At 43.6% G+C, this 6778-nt stretch overlaps 1 pseudogene; it reads left to right on the top strand.

Moving 5' to 3' along the window:
- The first annotated feature begins 342 nt into the window (after positions 1-342).
- Positions 343-2467, top strand: LOC135700680 (exportin-6-A-like; annotated as a pseudogene).
- The last annotated feature ends 4311 nt before the right edge of the window (positions 2468-6778 follow it).

Below are 6778 nucleotides of genomic sequence, written 5' to 3'. Positions count from 1 at the left end.
AAATTCTATTACTACACTATGTTTGTTTTGATTCGCTATGAAAGTTTGACAGATAACATCAGGGGTGTGTGGATTCATGCAGAACATGCAGGGGTGAGTGAAATAGCTTGGGACTGCTTGGGACCGTTGTTCTGGTACTGAGTGAGCCAAAAATAATAATGATTTTCTTCGGGACCCAGTGGTCTTAGAGTTACCTCTATGGTAGTAGGTTTTTTAGATTTGTGGGTAGTTATATTTTTGAGTGCATGGGGAATGCTGTCAACATTGCTGTCAGTTTGCTTACCAACAATAGCTGACGTTTTGTTTTAACCTAACTTTTTTCCTAACCTGAACTTCAGAGCAATGCAACGGGACAAGGTTGCAAAGTTGATTGCCCGATCGGGAAGTGCCAATTCCCGGATGAACACAAACACAAAGGCTGACATCACAAGCGATCGGCAGAAATACCTTTCCTACTGTGTTTCGATGTACCTTCCCTTCGGTGTTCGAAATCCTGGAGAAGTACGCTGAGCTATGCATCACACGAACTAGTTGTAAGAACGGAATCAGTCTGGTCAAGCTGGTCGAGATGGTGACTAGCGCTTCGGGTGATCCGTTGGAGTATTTCTTTGTACACATGCAACCCTTGGCCGGGGAGCTGGTGGACGTGATCGGGCAGACCTTGATTACGTTACGAAGCCTCCTGGTCGTGACGCACATTCCATTTGGGGATGCAGAAATGATGCATTTCGTCGGATGCATTCCGAGGTTCCTGTCGCCTCCGCAGAAGATCAAGAGGGACCAGCTGAAGACGTTGACCACTGCAGCGGGTCAGCTATTGGTCAGTGTCAGTGCCAATTTGCGACCAAAGTATCTCGTACAGTTGATAACAGTGACCTGCGGCACCTGGAGCGCCCGGTGGCTTTGACGGTGAGACTGTCCATCTGTAATTGCTTCGTACTACCGTGGGCGGGCTGTAGTGCTGGGGAGCAAAACTTCGAAGGTCGTGCTGCACTTCTACAGGAGGAGAAGATCGTGTCGGTGGCCACAATTATACTTAGCACGTTGCCAGATCTGCTGGAATACTACCAGGAGCAGAGCAGTTCCGTCAAACAGATGCTAGCGGCCGCCTACAGGCCTGTGATAGAGAAAACCCTAGCCATCTATAGTGCAGCCAGCAGTAAGAACTGCGCGCTGATCGAGAAAATCTTCGAATTTTGCATGGGAATTCTCCGGACCCTGCAGGTTCAGTTGGGGCAAGTGTTCCTGAAGAATATCATTCTGCTTTTCCTGGGCAAGACCAAAACGGAACAGATCACTTCGCAGCGTTTCCGTTCGCTGGATATTTTGCTCAAAATGTTCTTTCTGATCGTAGAACAGCCGGGTAATGTTTCCCTTCTGCCGGATATTCTGAACTTTTCGATCGAGCACGTACTCCCGATGGTGTTCTCTTCCGAGTACAGCGGAAAAGGTGAATTAAGTGGCCACGCGGATGTTAGCTTATCGTTGTATCAGCTGTTCAATGGAATACTGCTCCATCGGTGGCAGTATTTCTACAAGTCGAGTGTACTGAAGCAGTTTGCTCCGAGTTCTACGGGTTTAATCCAGCAGCCGCAGTCGGGTCTGGAACATCCGGAGCAGTTTGCGGCCATCATGAACGCATACGGTCAGGCGATCGTATGTTCGAACGATCCTCACGTAACACGTGCCACGCTACAGACGCTGCAAGCGTTGAACGACCGATGGAAGCTCTATCTGAGGGATTTTTTCCGCGAGAATCTACTGCAGTCGTTTGAAGCTGCCATTATCAAGGCGCTGGTGGCTCCGGAGGGCATTTTGCACTACGACCTGTTCCTGGCGGTGCTGTACAGCATGGGAAAGGTGGACATGAAGCGGCTACACGAGACGTTCACCGGAATTGGCTTTCCGGCCGTTTCGCAACAGGTTGAGGAAGTCTGCTTGGTTACGGTAAGGTGCATTTTGAAGCTTCAAGACAATCTCAACTAATACAATTTCACGTCTTCTTTTCTCGCAGGACTACCCAACCTTTGCCCATCGTATGAACCAACTGATTCAGGACACCAAATGCTGCCAAGTGAATGGTTCTTGTATCAGTATCAATACCGATGGTGGAAATATTAAATATTTTAATATGTGTGATATTTGCGAATCTTACACTTAGTCTGACAGTTGTTTTTTTTGTGTTTGACTATTTTTGGTTTAAAGTGTACATTTGACATTCGTTTAATCAAAAATGGATTTCACACGAGAGGCAAGTCATTCCTTGGTGATCTTGCTGGCCAGGGCCACCAAAATCCGCTCCTTGTTCTCATAAATTTGGCATTCTTTGGTAGCTGATCTCAGTGCACATAATCTGGCGCACTTCCGTTCCCAGGAAATAGTCATTAATTTCCACAATCCAATGTTCTGTCCTCCGATGGAACGGGAATCGACTGACTACGGTGCCCCTGTAAACGGAGTCCCATAGTGATGGTTCCGTGGTCGTAATACATTCGCCATGAGCCTGCAATTTGGAGAGATTTGCTGCTGGGGGAACTTGCCTAGTCCAGTACCGTTTTTAACATCAAAAAAGCCGAAGCCGAAAACGATCAGAGCTATCGAAAACAAAAATCTAGGCAAAAATGATGAAACAGAAAGCTGCAGGAACATAAACAACAACGGTGAAACGTCATTGAGTGTATGCGTTAAAGCTACACTGTTATTTTTTTTTTACTTTGTAGCTTTTCACTTAACAGTTAATATCATTAATATTTATACTAAAAACTATAAAAGCTACCAATATGAGCAATTTTTACACCAAATATTACTTCATATCAAGTTGTACTTCCCCTAGATTAGAACCTTTTTACTTATGGTTTGAGAACTTTAATGGTAATGGTTATGGTAGTTTGTAAGGTCCATGAATGGTTTTGTAACATCGATCAACTTTATGTGGAATATATCGCGAATTGGTTGCCTGTAAATGAATGATTATCAATTCACGATATATTCCCCTTAAAGTGGACCGATAATACAAAACCATCCATGGACCTTACTGACTACCATAACCATTACCATTAAAGTTCTCAAACCAAGAGTAAAAAGGTTCTAAAATAGTTCTTTTTCCGAAAATGTATGGAGAAAACAAGAATTTGGAATGCTAATGGTTCTTAACAACCCATTATTTGTAAGGTTCATTTCCAAAATAACCATTATACATAAGGTTAAAACTTTATCACACAAACGTTCATGTAAAGTTCCATAACCATTTCAGTTAAAGTTTAGCAGGGATTAAAATCAAATTTTAACCATTTTCGGTAAGGTCAAGTGATGGTTTGCGTTTATGCTAATACCCCGTTCACATTATAGCCTATATCACGTAATATAGGCTGTCTTGCAATACATCATACATAGGATTTCCAATGAAAACTAGATGTATGAGTGCCCATTGCAAGACAGCGTATATCACGTGATATACGCTGTAATGTGAACGGGATATAAGAGAAGAGGTGACAATACGGGGGCGAAAATGAACCACTTTTCTGTCAAACGTGAACCAGCTCCTGATTGACCGATTTCATGTGCGTAAGATAGAGATAGATAAAGATAGTGATAGATAAAGATAGAGATAGACATAAAAGAGGAAGAAGCCAATTGTCACCTCTTCCTCTTAGCGTTTATGCGGGTTGTCATGCAAACAAGGTCTTCAAGAAAAGATTTTTGTTCAGTGCTCGAAATTCCCAAGCAGCTGTCAGTGGCGGTTGTCAATTTCGGTTGTCAAATATGGCACCAAATGTTAATTTTTCTCTGAATTGGCTATAGTTACTGGATAGTATCCGCACAATATCGGTTGCCGAAAGGGATGGCATCCGGATTATATGTAGTAATGAATTGTTATTTTATATTAAACGAAAATTAAATTAACTATGTTATTGGGCGGCCATCAGGAAAAGTCTCAAATACCCTAAAATATGTTTTTTTTTCCGGAACAGGAACGACGCGTAGATGCCGAAAATCGATATTTGACGCTATTTTGGAAACCAAGATGTAGGCCATAGGGTTCCAGAAAAGTGTTATGGGTATTTTCGGAAAGGGGACACGTAGATGCCGTCGATATCTGACGCCATTTTGGAATACAGGATGGCTGCCATCGGTTTTCAGAAAAAAGTGTAAAATACCCTAAGATATTGGTATTGTCGGAACGGGGACGATGCGTAGATGCCGAAAATCGATATTCAACGCCATTTTTCGGGTATTTGACACTTCTCCTGAAATTTCTTGTATTTCAAAATGGCTGAGGCGATTTTCAGCCTCTTAACGTCATCCCGATTAAAAAAATTCCTGGGTATTTGACAGTATTTCCAACTTTTTTTTAACTGGAAGCCCCATCTTGGATTTAAAATGGCGTCGTTTGTCGTCGTTTGTCGTCGTTTTCGATCTTTAAACGTCAACTTGATTCCAAAACTACCCATATTGATGGGTCGGCATCAGTATTTCCTATTTTTCCGAAATCGGAAGCCACCACCTTGGATTTCAAAATGGCATCGATCATTAATTTCCGGCCTCTAGACGTCATCCCGATTCCAATGATACCCATATTGGTGGGTAAACAAACCACCCAACAGTGATATATTTGACATCCACGTGCACAAATCTATGCGCATCCGCTTAATGAACCGAGTGAGCAATCAACAAAAGTCAATGCGGATGCATCAATGCGAAAGTAAGCTCATTTGACAATGAAAGATGAAATGAACACGAGTCAAGCCAAAACAAACAGCATGAAAACTGATCGAAAGTGGTTCTGTTGAAGGGGGTCTACTCGAAGAGAAGACAGAATTACTTTCATTTGAAAGTGATGGTTGACAGTTTCGTCGACGCTTGACGATTTTCGATTGAAAGTGATTTTGTTGGGCCATGGTGTTTACCATCTGCTAAATATACCTACCAATCGATTCCCAATCACCACCGCGGCTGGATGGAAGAACAGTCGGTCGTGTTTTATTTCAATCTATACAGATTACAACGCAGTACAAAATGGGTCCTACCGTGCGTGGTTCTTCCATGAAACTGTGAAAAAACACGGTCCGGAGGTAAGAAAGATTCGTAACGTAAACATGGGACCGTCGTCTGGAAGATCCTAGCATCCATAGAAGTGATAAATCAATGATACTGATTCTAGACCTCTGTATATATTTTTTAGAATGAATAAGAATGAATTTGGGGTCGTGACATAAACATCGATCCACACAGATTATCTCGGATTCTCAAATCGAAAATCTTAACGTTTTGATTGCAGATAAGTCACAAGACAACATTGTCAAATATGGTGAAATTTGTCTGCCCTAGAAAAAAAAAACCAAGCTTGTAATTACTGTAAAGTTGAATGCGACCTGACATGATCGCATCGTGTGTTCTAGGCTCATAAAACTACATTCAACATTTGCTTAAATCATATCTTGAAAATCTCTAGAACGCCCAACCCTTTATCAGCCATCGTTTGGATCCGGTGATTAGCTCTCGAAACGACAAAAAAAAACCTTTCACTTTACAGCGCCGCAGACTGCATTCGATTAAGACTTACAAAATCGCCGAAGGCAGACAGGACAGGTAGGCCGGTCGTCGCAAGTGCGCACATGGGGGACGAAATTTATGTATCTCACTCTATACGGTGCTGTTGCTGTTGTTACATTTTACATCGTGAGCCGAAAACACGCATGAACAAAATACTAAAACCAGACCCTTCGTGGCCGCCACTTCCAAAGGGGTGGAGAATGGAACAGTTTTTAGTGTCCAAGTTAATCAAGCCCCGCACAGCTCCCAATGACGCCTTAATATGATAATCCAGCAACAGCAGCAGACATACATCATAGTAGGCTTCATGAATGAAACGGCCGTCGCAGCCTGCTGGGATTACGAGCTTTTTGCATCATTCGAAGCAAAGCAAATTCACGTGACCGAAATGGGGGCACCCCTCGGTTGACCGCGTGGGGTCATGTTACAGAGAGAGAGACTTAAACTTGGTGATACATTCCACTCGACATTTCGATTAAGACGTGGCATTAATTTGATAATTTGTTTACCTTTCGTTACTGTGGTCCAAGTGCAGCTTTATATACATTGACGGACTTTGCCGCGATAATATCTGCCGTCGATAATTGCGTTCTTTTGGGTAGCTAATGCTCGGCGAAATCGATTAGCCCTACGGCAGTTTCAAATTAAAATCTGCGCGTACCGGCAAACGTGTCCACAAAGGGGCTTTTGCGCCAAATTGCCCTCCAGGGACGCGGCGTCAACTCCATTGCAAGTGGAATGTATATCCGTTTGCGGACCTCCCGATGGCGGCACGGGAGGTCATCGGAGATATGTAAATCTTGGTTGAGCCACGGGATGTGGCCAAAATTTGATTGCTCTCACTGCCACACTGTGGACATTCTTCAGTGTGGACTTGAAGGTGGCTAGTGCCATACTGGGGTCCTTGAGGGTGTCATGTGCTATCGAGTCGACGGTCGCCTGGCCATGTTTGGGAATGACCAACAAACCAGCCGATGAATCGATCTCATTTGTCTCTTGTCTGTCTTTCGGTGGATTGGCAGATCTTGTTGTTTGCGTCGGGCCAACCTGGTAGACTATATGGGTAGATGTTTTCAGCGGGTAATTTGGAGCTTTATTTAATGAGTATCATAACATGCGGCAGAGCCCCTGCTATGCGTGCAATAATATGGCGCAGTGGGTCACGATTCCAATTCGACACCTGGTTCCGCCGGCCGTCCGTGCGGTAACAATGGGTTGACCTGGT

This window comes from Ochlerotatus camptorhynchus, unplaced genomic scaffold (assembly GCF_037179485.1).
Source record: "Ochlerotatus camptorhynchus isolate MF236.1 unplaced genomic scaffold, CSIRO-AGI_Acam_v1.1 ptg000141l, whole genome shotgun sequence".
Taxonomy (NCBI): domain Eukaryota; kingdom Metazoa; phylum Arthropoda; class Insecta; order Diptera; family Culicidae; genus Ochlerotatus; species Ochlerotatus camptorhynchus.
This window is presented reverse-complemented; position numbering and strand designations above follow the sequence as displayed.